The 16,103-nt window shown below is 35.2% G+C and overlaps 1 long non-coding RNA gene across 1 annotated transcript in view; it reads right to left on the reverse strand.

Moving 5' to 3' along the window:
* Positions 1-15,852, reverse strand: part of LOC308646601 — a 127,465-nt gene extending 111,613 nt beyond the window's left edge. The window contains exon 1 of the long non-coding RNA XR_014021432.1: positions 15,770-15,852. This is a non-coding gene — a long non-coding RNA (uncharacterized lncRNA). The remainder of the gene's footprint in view (positions 1-15,769) is intronic.
* Between the last annotated feature and the right edge of the window lie 251 nt (positions 15,853-16,103).

Genomic DNA, 16,103 nt, shown 5'->3' on the forward strand with positions numbered 1-16,103 from the left:
CACCCCCAGCATATTTCCAGTTGGGGCAAATTCTCCAATTAAGGCTTAAAATATAGGGTTGAAAAGGGAAAGGCTTGATTCATGTTATTATTAATTATGATTTTCCTAATTAGACCATTGGATCTCTGTTTATTACCCCAACTATAGAAAAGTTCTCTGCTGTGTTAATATGAGGTAATCTGAAAGCAGATGTAACCCACTTGAATGATATAAGCATCAATTAGCCTTGTGACTTTGAGCAGATCACTTGTTATTTTTTTCCATCTATTAAAACTGGAGTAGTTACTCTGATTTCTAAGATTCTCCCAGTTTGGGTATTTTGAATCTGATTTTATGAGCTCATAGTAGTTAACACTTCTCATTTTTCATAAATTGTACATAGAAAAGTAGAGGATGATAGCATTTATTCTGCACTTGGTAGGATAAACAGGGAAAGGTTTGCGATTTTGATTTTCTAATGTTCTTCACTTTTAATTTTTTTTTTTTAGAGGGGGAGAGAGAGAGAGAGAGAGAGAGAGAGAGAGAGAGAGAGAGAATTTTTAATATTTATTTTTTAGTTCTCGGAGGACACAACATCTTTGTTGATATGTGGTGCTAAGGATCGAACCTGGGCCGCACGCATGCCAGGCGAGCGCGCTACCGCTTGAGCCACATCCCCAGCCCTTCACTTTTAATTTTAATTAATAGACCAATTTACATCAGCAAGTAATCAGTTCTGGAAAAAGGATCATCTATCTTGATGGTTTAAGCATAATGTTCACCAAAGAATCAACATAAATTTTTATTTAGATTGATTTATAAACATTTCCTTTAATGGCTTTTTAGAGTTTTGTGTATTCATTTACAGTTGTCTTTGAATATTTTATTCATTGGAATTTATCCTGTTTTATTAGCTATGGTCTAGCTCTGATTTTTTAATACTTTTCCAGATGACTCCCTGGTTGTTCTAACAATATTTACAGAATTGTTCATCTTTCCCCAATAGTTTGATATTACATATACTTTTTTTCAAATACATTACATGGTTTGGGGACTTTTAATCATCTTCCATTCATTTGTCTATATATTTATGTTCAAATATCTTATGTGGCAACTTATAGTGAAATCTTTGGTACACTCTACAACTTATTTATGATTCCTTTTTCTTATTTTTAAAAAGGCAGCAGTAGTAGTATGTGCCTTAGAGATGTTAGAAACAAGAAATTATATAATGCTTAAAGAATTCATCATAATATTAGGTGATAATATTTTCTCAATATTAAATTTTCTTAACCTGATAGTTGTATTATTGTACTATCAGTTTTTTTAAGAGACTGTTCTTACTTGTAGGAGTTAAATGCTGAGGCATATATATGATGTGTCAAAAGGCATTCTACTGTCATGTATAACTAATTAGAACAAATTTTTTTTTAGAGAGAGTGAGAGAGGAGAGAGAGAGAGAGAATTTTTAATATTTATTTTTTAGTTCTCAGCGGACACAACATCTTTGTTGGTATGTGGTGCTGAGGATCAAACCGGGCCGCACGCATGCCAGGCGAGCGCGCTACCACTTGAGCCACATCCCCAGCCCTAGAACAAAGTTTTAAAAAACTTTTTTAAATGCTGAAGTATTTGGGAATAAAAAATTGTGTTAATAGTTTTAAAAGAAAGAATTCATCATAATATCTGACCCATTCTAAATTTCTAAAAATGATACATATTATTAACAATATGTACTATTAGTAATAATATCAGTAATAACATTTTCTTCCTGCTGCCAAAATTTTATTTGTATTTTACGGTTGGTTTCAGTGCATACCTGTTTGTTTGTGTATGTGTTTTCTAGGATTTGTTGTTGTTGTTGACAAATTCATGCAGTTTAAACTCATATGGTTTTGGGGAAAACTCTCTCAATCTCTTCTAATTAGAATTAGTACTGCCCAGCAGGAATCTTTATTCTAGATAGTAGTATGCTTCCTACTAGGTTGCTGTTGCCATGTTTCCTAAGTCATTCCTGTACAGTTAAATGTGTGTTTTGATTCCCTCTTAAATCAGCTAGAACTTCTCTACTCTGTAAAACAAAGCCTGACTCCCTGCTGGTACCATTTTCACAACCATGCCCAAAGTGGAAATTGGCCAGTTTTAGTTTTTTGTTCTCCAACTCTATGGGGAAAACTTCAGTCATCACCAAGGATGAGCATGGTGCCCCTTACTGAGCAGCTGAAATTAAATCCAATAACTGTGGAGTTTTTGTACACCCGAAGAGAGTACTGGAAAGATAATGTACAAAAATTCACAGGCTGATTTGCATCTTCTGTACCTGTTCTCAAAACAGAGTCTCAACTCTATTTTTTCCCTAATCATTGACAAAAGAATATGCCCCTCACATCAGAGCTCATAAAAAGTAGCTTTTATATCTTGATTATTTATTAGAATTGTTTTTCCATTTTTTAGAGCAGAAAATCTAGCATAGAATCTTAAAACAGAAGAAGGAGCTAAAGGGATACAGACTTTATATGTACCAGCCAGTAAACTGAACTTCTGATTTCAGGGTTCACATTTAGGTTGTTTAGTAGAGACATTACATGTGCTTTTCAAGACCAGAGATGATATCTTTATAAAACACCACACCACTACCTTGGGTCATTAGCAAACTAAAGATTATAGTACCTAGATAGTTGTTGGGACTTGATTGTTTTTGATTCTTCAGTTTTGAATGGCAAGAATTACATTTCACCATCCTGAATTAAGGTCTGCTAAGTATGAGATGTATTTCTGCCTTTCTGTTTATACCCTATGACAATATCTCTAACATCATGTATCCAAGGGCAGAAATTGAAAGAATATTTTCCATGGAAGTAAAGTAATCAGACAGTCAAAATTTGGAATCACTCCTAGTTCTTTGGAAATAAAGTTAAATAATCTGAAAGCAGATTATTTTTGTATAAGAATTTTAAGAAAAGTGTAATTAGTTCAGCAAATAGCTTTAACTTTTCAGAAATATTTCTCAAAAATAGGCATTAAAATCTTCCCACCTCCTCCTTCTAACCCCATATTTTTAACAGGTTTATTACAACTGATTGTTAAATATGCTGTCTCATTGCTTGATAATGTGGTTGAGGGGCAGACTAATCCATTGTTAGCTCTTCCTGCACAGTGAAATTCTGCTTTATCTACATTCTCAATTGGGACTTACTCTTTGCTCTTAATGAGCCTATGACTAAGATGTGTAGTTGACACATCTTTCGCCGACATGATTATTAATATTTTCTCGAGAGTTTTTTTCCCCCTGCTTCTATTTCTTAGAAAATACCCACCTACTTGACCTCTGGCTGGAACTCTCCTTCAAGCACATGAATATTTATAGTGATTTTGACAAAAGAACTAGAATAAAAGTAGTTCCACAAATGGGACTTATGTATACAATTTGAGTTTAATTGTTTTTCAAAAGTTAGAAAATGTAGAAAAACTTCTAGGGTCAGATATTATTTTATATTTTTTCATGCATTATAAATCCAAACGACTGTTTTGCAAGGTTTGGTCAGACCAATTAATGACTGTCTCAATTGTGTTTAATTTGCTTTTTTATCTTTTTCTTCTTAACAAAATAATGGTGCTTTATATCTCCATTAGTACCTCATTTTTCCTCCTATGAATCTAGAAATAAATGAAAAATGAATTAAATAGGACTTATATTATTATTTTAAAACTGCTAAGAAGGAAATGTCCAGAAATAAATGATTACAAGGATACATTTAGAATCTCTCAATGTCTTAAGAGTCAATACTTGTGTTTTGACTCAAAGTGATTCTCCCCAGAATGTTCACAATAGGTTAGGAATGGAATTTGAAACATATTACTATGTATCTAGCTCATTAAAGATTATGGTGCCCTTTTCTTCTTTTTATGTATCTTGTTTTGGAATACTTTTGATGTGTATTCAATTTCAGTTAAATTCATTAAGTATTATACATGTTTTCTTAAAAGTACTTAAATCTCAGTGCAGAAAATATTTTAACATAATGTGGCCCATTTCTAAGGCAACACAATTCCCAGGGAGACCAGTCACTTTTATTTGCAGGTACTTGGGACAAAACTTGAACACTCCCGTAAGTCACATCTTCCTCAGTCATTTTTCTTTTTATCATGTTTGTAATCCTGGACTACAGAATGATATTTGGTTAAAAATATGTTCACAGATTTCTTTTTTTTTAATACATCAGTAATGGTCCATTAATTGTGATGAATGTGCTATAGTATTTTTTTTTAAAGAGAGAGGGAGAGAGAATTTTTTTTAAAGAGAGAGTGAGAGAGAGAGAGAGAGAGAGAGAGAGAATTTTTTAATCTTTATTTTTTAGTTTTTGGCGGGCACAACATCTTTGTTGGTATGTGGTGCTGATGATCGAACCCGGGTCACACGCATGCCAGGTGAGCGCGCTACCGCTGAGCCACATCCCCAGCCCCACAGATTTCTTATTATTGTTTTATATTGGCTTATTGAATTCACTATTTCCTACACATAAAAATTTCCTTGGCTTTGTTAGCTTGTTTCTCTTTTCCAAGTTAAGGGGGAACCTGAAAATGGACAATGTCAAATTTGATAAATAGACCAAGGAACTTAGCAGACTCTTCTCAGAAGATGATATGCAATTAATCAACAAATACATGAAAAATGCTCAACATCTCTAACAATTAGAGAAATGCAAAAAAAAAAAAAAAACAAAAAACTAAGGTTTCATCTCACTCCAGTAAGAATGGCAGGTATTAAGAATACAAACAACAGGGTTGGGGTTGTGGCTCAGAGGTAAAATGCTTGCCTAGCACATGCAAGGCCTTGGGTTCAAACCTCAGCACTACATAAAAAATAAATAAATGAAATAAATGTATTATTTCTGACTGCAACTAAAAAATAAATATTTTAAAAAGAATACAATAAGTATTGGTGAGGATGAGGGGGAAAATGTACACTGATACATTGCTGGTGGGACTGCAAATTGGTGCAGCCCATATGGAAAGCAGTATGGAGATTCCTTGTAAAATTGGAATGGAAGCACCATTTGACCCAGCTATCCCACTCCTTGCACTATATCCCAAAGACTTAAAAATAGCGTACTACATGAACACAGCCACATCAGTGTTTATAGCAGCACAATTCACAATAGCTAAACTATGGATCCAATCTAGATGCCCTTCAGTAGATGAATGGATAAAGAAAATGTGGTATATAAATACATGATAGAATATTACTCAGCAATAAAATAGAATGAAATCATGGCATTTGCAGGTATATGGATGGAATTGGAGAATATAATGCTAAGTGAAGTTAGCCAATCCCCCCAAAGCAAATGTCAAATGTTTTCTTCTCTGATATAAGGAGGCAGATTCATAGTGGAGTTGGGTGGGGGAGCATGGGAGAATTCGACAAACTCTAGATAGGGCAAAGGGGTGTAAGGGAAAGGGAAGGGGCATAGGGGTAGAAAAGATGGTGAAATGAGATAGACATCATTAACCTAAATACATGTATGAAAACATGAATGGTATGAATATAGTATGCATACAACCAGAGATATGAAAAATTGTGCTCTGTATGTGTAGTATGAATTATGATACATTCTGCTGTCATATATAACAAATTAAAATTTAAAAAAAATTTTTAAAGATTAAAAATAATTTAAAGTTGACGTGTTCCTTCCTCCAATATCTAAATCAAATTTGATATATAAGAGTATGTATAGGGTTGTTGTGGGAGTACAAATATGTAGGGGATGACACACCTGCTGACAACCTCAAAAGTAGACACTAGAATAATTTCTAGACAAGATTAGGGCAGCTATGTAGGGCCAATAGGCATATTGTCAAATTCCAGGACAGAAAACATGGCCAGAATTACAGCATCCCCTGTCTCCAAAATATATGGAAGATGGATATAATCAGGCCTGTCTGTGCACCTGATCAAAGTGTGTTGGTATAGTTATTTCAACTCATGAAAATGTCACAGAGAGATGAATGCATCCTCCATGTCATGGGGCCCTTTGAAACACCAGGTAGGAGAATGGAACTCAGCTAATGGGTTGACAAGCAAGTGACCTTACCTCACTTTCTTGGCAATGGAACATGCAGAAGTTGAAATCCAGGTAGTAGGCAACCAGAGCCAGACACAATCCTAATCTGTTCAATTGTTTTGAGTCAGCAAGTACAGAGTCATACATTCATGGCAAATACTAATCTGTGGATTTGCAAAGCAAGGAAAGCACAGAGTAGGGGCCTTTCCTGAGAATGGAGTTGGTGAATTCTCTTGTGTCATGACAACTCTGGTGAGTATGCCCAAAGAGACCAGAGCTGAGACAAGTCAGGTACTTTCAGGTGAACATAGTTTAACCCACCAGTCAGATGACACTAGGATAGACACAGAACATCTCCAGGGGTGTGTGTATATGTGTGTGTGTGTGTGTGTGAGAGAGAGAGAGAGAGAGAGAGAGTGTGTGTGTGTGTGTGTGCATGTTTTCACATGTGTGTTTATATTTGTGTTTATATTTCTGTTTGTGTCTCATATTCCCTGTGAAAATGAAGGGGAAAGTCATTTGTTACATTTTCATTGATGGTATAGTAGTGAGTCATTTTCCTGCTGGCTACTGTTTTTTAAGTTGATGTATCCCTCTTAATATATCATACTAGGGAGAAAAGAAAAAATTGTATCAATGGATGTGTGCTGTTTAGTGGAAACATTCCCAGCACTCATCCTACAAATTTAAGAATAACCTACTGCTTGCCTGTGGATGGATAACACCTATAATGTCCATGACTTTCTGTATTCCTCCTGAAATTTGGTCAGTACCCTGAAGGATTTCATGGTTTTGAGTAATATACATACAAACATACATACATATATATTATATTTTATATTATATATTATAATATAATGTTATATATTATATATACAATATTATATAATTATATATTATATATACAATATATATATATATATATATATATATATATATATATATATATATATATACACACATACACACACACACACACACACACACACACACACCACCTCCAAGCCCTGTGAAATGGCCATTTGTTGGCTTGGTGAAAAGAATGCTGAGCATCACTGTGAAACTCAGAAATCACTCTGAAAGGTATGGTTTTCATAGAAGGACCTTGCTTGGAAAGGAAAAAAAATAAATAAGAGAGAGTGAGAGAAATGAGTTATGGTAGATGGGGTAGAGGGAGGGGAGGGGAGGGGAGGGAAGGGGAGGGGAGATAGGAAGGGGGGATAGTTTTGTAGTTTTCATTGTATAGGTCCTTCACCTCTTTTGTTAGGTTGATTCCCAAGTATTTCTTTTTTTTTTTTTTTTGAGGATATTGTGAATGGGGTGGTTGTCCTCATTTCCATTTCAGTGGATTTGTCACTGATATACAGGAATGTCTTTGATTTATGCGTGTTGATTTTATATCCTGCCACTTTGCTGAATTCATTACAAATGAACAGTTACAGAAAACATGGTTTATACACACAAAAGAGTTTTACTCAGCCATAAAGAAGAATGAAATTATTGCATCTGCTGGTAAATGAATGGAACTGGAGAACATCCTGCTAATTGAAATAAGCCAGACTCAGAAAGGCAATGATCAAATGTTTTATCTTATATACAGAAACTAGAGATAAATAAGGAAATATCAAGGGGCTGGGGATGTGGCTCAAGCGGCAGCGCGCTCGCCTGGCATGCGTGCGGCCCGGGTTCGATCCTCAGCACCACATACCAACAAAGATGTTGTGTCCGCTGAGAACTAAAAAATAAATATTAAAAAAAATTTTAAAAAAAAAGGAAATATCAAAAGAGGGAGCTCTCATGAAGATAAAAGGGAAGTCAGTGGAATAGAAGGGGATGTAGCAGGAAAGAAGAGGGATGGGAAAAGAGAGGAACTGCAGAATGAAACTGACCAAATGACATAAGTACATATATGACTATACCACAGTGAATCCCCCATTCATGTATATCTATAAAACACCAACTTATCAAAACAATAAATAGAAGGAAGACCACTAGAAAAAGGGGAGAAGGAGGAAGTGGAGAGGGAAAATGGAAATACTGGCATGAAATTGAACAAATTATATTCCATGCATGTCCACATGTATCAAAATGGACCCCATGGGGTTGGGGCTGTAGCTCAGTGGCAGAGCGTTTGCCTCGCAAGTGAGAGGCACTGGGTTCAATCTTCAGCACCACATAAAAATAAATAAAGATATTGTGTCCATCTACAACTAAAAAATTGTTAAAAAATGGACCCCACTATTATGTATAAGTAAAATGCATTAATAAAAACATTTTCAAAAGAGGGGGAAATGCATATATACTGACAGATAAACTGCATTTTTCTCAACCAAAGAAAAATGTGGTTCATGAGTTTAATTCCATGAAAGCCATGGAAAAAACTTTCATAATATTTTTAGATGTAGATTGAACAAATACCCTTATTATATTTATTTATATGTAGTGCTGAGGATCAAATCCAGTGCCTTACAAATGCTAGGCAAGCACTCTACCAGGAAGCTACAGCCCCAGCCCTGGAATACATTTTTAATAAATAATTTGTTACAAATAAGGACCTGACAGCTGTGTGCCACATGTTGCTCCAGGCACCCTGGAGGATTCTGGCAGTGTAGTCTAGTGTTTGGCCCATACAGCCCTCACCCCAGAAGCCTATGGAGGCTGAAAGTAGCACATACCCCCAGGATTCTGGCAAGTTAGTCCAGTATTCTACAAAATAGCCCTCATTGCAGGGGGTTTTAGGATCTGCAGGCTACATCATCACACAGGAACCCCTAGGAATTCTGGGAAGTGTAGTCTGATGTTCTGCCCTTGCAGCCTTCACCACAGAGGATCTGGGAGCTGGAGGCCCCCAAGGATGAGGGACATTGTAGTCTGGTGCTATGTTGATGCAGACCACACTATAGTGGCACCTTGGAGCGCTGAGCCCCCCAGGAATTCTGGGTATTGTAGTCCATTTACTCAGGCAGCCCTGACCTCAGAGGTCTCTGAGAGCTGTGGGCCATTAATTATTCTGGTGAAATCTAAAATGGAGGCCATGCTGAGAATGATTCCAGGAAACGCAGGACAACTCATGGAATGTTAATGAAGTCCGAAAAGGCCCTAGGCCAAAGTCCACCTCAAAGAAGTGTTAATGAAGTCCTTCCTGCTCAGACTACTTCTTTGGCCCACCTGTGTCCCACCCCTCAGGCCTTCCCACCTACATTCCATCACTGAAAGAACTATAAAAAGGGGAGACAACCGCACTTCCACGGTTTCCACCTCTTGGGTCCCCTTCTTCCTCCGGGAGAAGTCTTTTCTGCTGTCCTTTAATAAACTTCTAATTTCTACTCTGACTGTGCCTCGGCCTGCTTCTCTGGTGTTATTCTTCAACATTGGGGAAGCAAGGACTCGTCACTGGTCAACAGCTGTAACATTAGGACACAGGTGGGCCAAACAAGTAATCTGGGCAGGAAGGACTTAATTATCACTTTGGGGAATGGGCTTATCACTTCTCTGGGATGGGCTATCTCCAAATCTGTTGGGGGCTGTTTCCTGGGCTCCATTAACATTTCTTTGGGGTGGACTTTCGCCTAGTGCCTTTCCGGGACTTCATTAACATTCCATGAGTTGTCCTGCATTTCCCCGGAATCATTGTCAGCATGGCCTCCATTTTAGATTTCACTCGTTATTAGACCCGATTTACCTAAGTACACTGACTACCTAATTTTATCTTATTTATTTATTTTTTTAAATTTTTTTAGTTCTAGCTATGCAGACCTAAGGCATGCTTCTCACAGCCAAATCTGGGTGCCAGTTCAATTCAACCACAAAGACAAACTCAATACTTTTTATTTATGTTCTCTTAAAATCATTTTTTATGCTTAAGTTTATATTTTATTTTTTTAATTAAGAGAGAGAATTTTTAATATTTATTTTTTAGTTATCGGCAGACACAACATCTTTGTTTATAGGTGGTGCTGAGGATTGAACCCAGGCCACAGGCATGCTAAGTGAGCGTGCTACCGCTTGAGCCACATCCCTAGCTCTGACTACCTAATTTTAAATCTGGCTTCAGTAACATAGATATTTTCATTGGCATGGCATTTAAGCCTTTCCATAAACCATAGAGCAGAGGGCTCATTCACATTATTCATTACATTGTCTTCTAGAGCATTGTAATTTAGTTGTCATCCTTCCATCAGCACTTATCTGACCATGAAGGATCTTGGAAGTAATTTAAGTCAAACATTAAGAAAATCCATATATTGTAAGTTTTAAGATATAGCCACAAAGGCTGTAACTGAATAAGCAAGGAATAATATTTAAAGTAGTCACTTTAAGGATCATGAGACCAGCAGCTTGCCTAGGTCTAGTTAATTGACATGTGCCTGTTTCAAAGCCTGAACATTAACTTCAGCATATTATAGCTCTGCCTAACCCTAACCCTAACCCAACCTTAACCCTAACCCTAACCCTAACCCAACCCTAACCCTAACCTTAACCCTAACCCCAACCCCAACCCCAACCCCAACCCTAACCCCTAACCCCAACCCCAACCCTAACCCCTAACCCCTAACCCCTAACCCTAACCCTAAACCCTAAACCTAAACCCTAACCCTAACCTCTAACCTCTAACCATAACACTAACCCTAACCCCTAACCCCAATCCCAACCCCAACCCTAACCCCTAACCCTAACCCTAAACCCTAAACCCTAACCCCTTACCCTAACCCCTAACCCTAACCCTAAACCCTAACCCTAACCCTAAACACTAAACCTAACCTCTAACCCTAAACTCTAACCTCTAACCCTAACCCCTAACCCCAACCCCTAACCCTAACCCTAAACCCTAACCCCTAACCCCTTACCCTAACCATAACCCCAACCTTAATCCCTAACCCCAACCCCAACCCTAACCCTAACCCTAACCCTAAAACCTAAACCCTAACCCTAACCTCTAACCCTAACCTCTAACCTCTAACCCTAACCCCTAACCCCAACCCCTAACCTTAACCCTAACCCTAACCCCTAACCCTAACCCTAACCCTAACCCCTAACCCTAAACCCTAAACCCTAACCCTAACCCTAACCCTAACCCCTAACCCTAACCCTAACCCTACATATTATTTGAAATAATATATATCACATTAGATTAAATCCAAAGGATAGTTATGGTATTGGTTTTCAATGCAAGTGTATGATTATCACATTAATATGAAAGACCTCAGAACAGCTGTAATATCAGTTCTGATACTATAGTATGAATATAATACTATTAAAAGACAGGACAGCTACTAAGTTTGTTGTAGATGCACTAGTATGGATGTTATATTAATACCAAAGGCAATTGGACAACTGTTACATAAGTTTTAATTTTTTTTTTTTAGAGAGAGAGAGAGAGAGAATTTTTAATATTTATTTTTTAGTTCTCGGCGGACACAACATCTTTGTTGGTATGTGGTGCTGAGGATCGAACCCGGTTGCACGCATGCCAGGTGAGCGCGCTACCGCTTGAGCCACATCCCCTGCCCCGTTACATAAGTTTTAGATGCTACAGTACACAGTGCACAGGGCAGATATTGTATTAGTTTCATATGCAATAGTATGAATATTATAGTAATACTGAAGTTTCAGGGTAGCTATTCTTTCAGTTTTTATATAGGAAAGGTGTTACATTAATACTAAAAGGACATAGGACAGCTATTACATCAGTTTTAGAAGCCAGATTATGGACATAGTAATAAAGGCTACAGGATGGCTCTCATAGTAGTTTAAGATACCATAGTATACATATTATGTTAGTATTGAAGGCCAAAAGTCAACTTTTTTAAAACTTTTGATGCTGTAGCATGGGTATCATATTAATATTAATGGCTATAGTTCGACTAATATGTCAGATGCTACACTGTGGATATTAGTAATAAAAGACTCAGATAAGTTATTACATTTGTTTCAGAGGCTGAAATATATATATATATTTCACATTAAAAGGTTAAAGTTATATTAACCTTTAATTAATATATAAAATGTATTAATAAATTTTTCTATATTAATAAATATATCAATATATTACTATATTTATTATATGTTAATATATAAAATATATATATTTCCCAAAAAGATTAAAGTTCATCTATCTTATTAGCAATAGATGCTATAATATGGATATTACATTAATATGAAAGGCCACAGGGCAGCTATTAGAACAGTTTAACATGCTGAAGTAAATATGTTTTACATGTACTAAATGCCAGAGACTCACCATTATATTAGTTTAAGAGACTTTAGTATGGATAGTATGACTATTTCATAATTATTCAAGGTCACAGGGCAGATATTATATCTGCTTTAGTTGCTACAGTATGAATATATAACTATTAAAGTCACAGTACACTTAATGTATTAATATCTGATTCTATAATATGGATACCATATTGGTGTTAAAGTACACAGGACAGCAAGTAGTTTTAGGTCCTACAGTTTGCACACTGTGTTAATCTTAAATTCTTCAGAGCAGCAATTATATTAATTTTAGATACTATAGTATGGAAATCATATTAGTTATAAAGGCTACAGAGCAGCTATTATATCAGTTTTAGATACTACAGTATGGATTCTGTATTTGTATGAAAAGAACAAAGGACAGCTATTATTTCAATCTCATAAGCCAAGTATGGATGTTATATCAATATTAAAGGCCATGGTGCAGCTATTATCAATTTTAGATGCTAGTATACTCACATCATATGATTATTAAAGGCTGAAGGGTAGCCATTATTTTATCAGCTATAGCATGAATACTGCATTAGTATTCAAGGCACAAGGCAATGGTTATGTCAGTTTCAGATGATATGATGTGAATATAATGTTAGTATTAGAAAACACAGAGCAGCTATTACATTAGCTTTAAATGATAGAGTGTGAATATCATATTAATACTAAAGGCACAGGTTAGTTATTTTATCAGTTTCACATATTCTGATATGTACATTATATTAGTATTAAAGGCTATAGGGAAACTATTATGTCCATTTCCGATGCTATATTTTGGATTTTAAGTTAGTAATAGAGGTCATAAATATTAGTATATACACACCCACCCAGTCACATTTAATACCAATGGAATAGCTGAACTGTGGCTTTCAATATTAATATAACACACATAATGTGATCTTTAATATCAATGGAAATACTGTATTAGTATTAAAGGTAAGAGGGCATATATTAGTTCTAGATGTTCTGGTATGGATATTCTATTAATATTAAATGGCACAGGACAACAATTATGTAAGCTTCAAATGCTATAGTTTGGATATCTTCTTAGTTAAAGACCACAAAGCAGCTATTATATTCGTTTTATATGCTATAGTACAGATTATATATTAATATTGAAGGTCTCAGGGCAGCTATTATATTTGTTTTAGAGTTCATAATATGATTATTATATTAACTTTGAAGGCTACCTATTATATTAGTACTAGAAGCCACAGGATACTTATTATATTAATATTAATGCCACAACAAGCTATTTTTAATGAGTTATAAGATAAGTTTAAGGAGTTATAGAATGGAGTTTGAGTTAATAATAAAAGCCACTTTGCAGCTCTTACATTACAGTTATACACTATTTTATGGATATTATATTAGTAGTAATTAGATATTATTATATTTTATATTAGTAGTAAAGGCCACAAGACAATTATTATATCAGATTTGGATGCTATAGGATGAGTATTATATTAGTAATAAATGAGGCAGTGCAGCTATTCATTTTACATACTATAATATCTTATTATTAAAAGCTTCATGGCATACATTATCTTAGGTTTTGATACAATAATATGCATATCATTTTAGAATTAAAAAACACAGACAGTCACTATATTCAATTTTAAAGCTATAATATGAATATCATGTTAGTATTTAAGCCCACAGGACAGCTATAATATTAATTTTAGGTTCTATTGTATGGATATCTTACTAGTATTAAAGATCACAAGGCAGATATTATATTAGATTAAGATTGATAATATGAATATTATATTAGTACTAAAATCCACAGGGAACTTATTATATTGGTTTTAGATGCTATAATAAGGATGCTATAGTAAGGATAAAATATTAACACTAAATCCACAGGCAGGTAATTTCTCAATTTTTAAACCTATCAGATGGATAATGTTAGTATTAAAGGTCACAGGGCAGCTGTTGTATCAGTTTTACATGCCATAATGTGGCTATCATTTTCTGTTATAGCATCTATTCTGTGCAGCTATTTTGTCAGTATTATCTAATAATATTCATGAATAAGATAGTATTTAAGGCCACATGGCAGCTATTCTATTTGTTTTAGATGCTGTAATACTATATTACGTTATTATTAAAGGCTCCAGGGAAGCTATTTTGTTATATTTAGATGGTAGAGTATGGATATCATGTTAGTATAGTATTAAAGGCTGCAAGAAAACTATTATGCCACTTTTTTTTTAAAAGAGAGAGAGAGAGAGAGAGAGAGAGAGAGAGAGAATTGTAATATTTATTTTTTAGTTATGGGCAGACACAACATCTTTGTATGTGGTGCTGAGGATCAAACCCAGGCCGCATGCATGCCAGGCAAGTGCACTACCACTTGAGCCACATCCCCAGCCCTTATGCCACTTTTAATAGCTATAGTAAAGGCCATAGAAGAGATCTTCAGTTTTAGATACTATATCAAGGATGTCATATTAATAATTAATAATAATATAATGATAATATAATGATTATATTAATATAATATACAGGGAATTTACAATATTAGTTTTGTGGGTTACTCTATGGATGTTATATTATTATTAAAAGTCACAGGGTAGTTGGGCTGGGGTTGTGGTTCATTTGTAGAGTGCCTGCCTAGCACATGTGAGGTACTGAGTTCAATCCTCAGCACATTAAAAAAAAAAAAAAAAAGGTATTGTTTCCATATACAACTAAAACAATATTTTTTAAAAATTCAGTGTAGCTATTATATTAGTTTTATATGTCACAGTATGAATATTATATTAATATTTAAGGCCATAGGGAAGCTAATATTATTGTTTTTAGATGGTATATATGAATATATATATTTAATATATATATTTAAATATATTAAATTTTAAAAAATATTAAAGCCCACGGGCAAATATTTTATTAGTTTTAGGTGCTAGTTTATCAATATCATATTAATATTAAGGGACCTTGGCAAATGTTATAATATGGATATCATATTAGTACTAAAAGCCACAGGACAGCTATTATATTACTTTTAGATGCTATAATACGGACATTATATTAATATGAAGGGCAACAGGAAAGGTATGTTATTGGTTTTAGGTCCACGGTATGGATATAATACTAAATCACACATTTCAGCTACTATGTCAGTTTTTGATGCCATAATATGGATACCATATTAGTTATAAAGTTCACAGGGGAGCTATTATATCCATTACAATTTCATAGTATGGATGACATGTTTGTATTAAAAGGTCACAGGCAGCTCTTCAGTTTTAAAACTAATATTATATCCACATTATAGCATGTAAAACTGATATAACAGCTTTCCTTTGGCCTTAAAGCTTCCCTTTGGCCCACAAGGGTTCCGTGTTTGGGACTGGGGTCTCTGATGGCTTCATGAATGTGGCATGTTTGGTGGCTAGGAAGTTTCTGTGCCAAGACGAGGAATGCCTGGATGCTAGGAAAACTTCTGTGCAAAGACTCAGGATGCCTACCTGCTGTAGCAATGCCCTGCATTAGAAGGCTTTCTGCTAGAGTCTTATCGGCTTTGACCTTGATCGCAGGCACCTAGCTCCTGGGAATAAAGAAACACTCTTGTTATACAATAAAAATGTTTCACCAAGCTCCCATGCTCCTGGACCTGCCCACCTAACAGTAACTGTAAACAATAAACTTTCTTGATAGCTACACAAAGCTTCTAACATTGCATATTGTAACTGTAGAATGTAACTGAGGAATAAGCTGCATAACGATGCTAACTCTATAACCTTCCAAATGACACAATAAACAATAGTATATTACTGATGCCAATGACCTAATGCAACCTAT

Source organism: Spermophilus citellus, assembly GCF_964194105.1.
Source record: "Spermophilus citellus genome assembly, chromosome: 4".
Classification (NCBI taxonomy): Eukaryota; Metazoa; Chordata; class Mammalia; order Rodentia; family Sciuridae; genus Spermophilus; species Spermophilus citellus.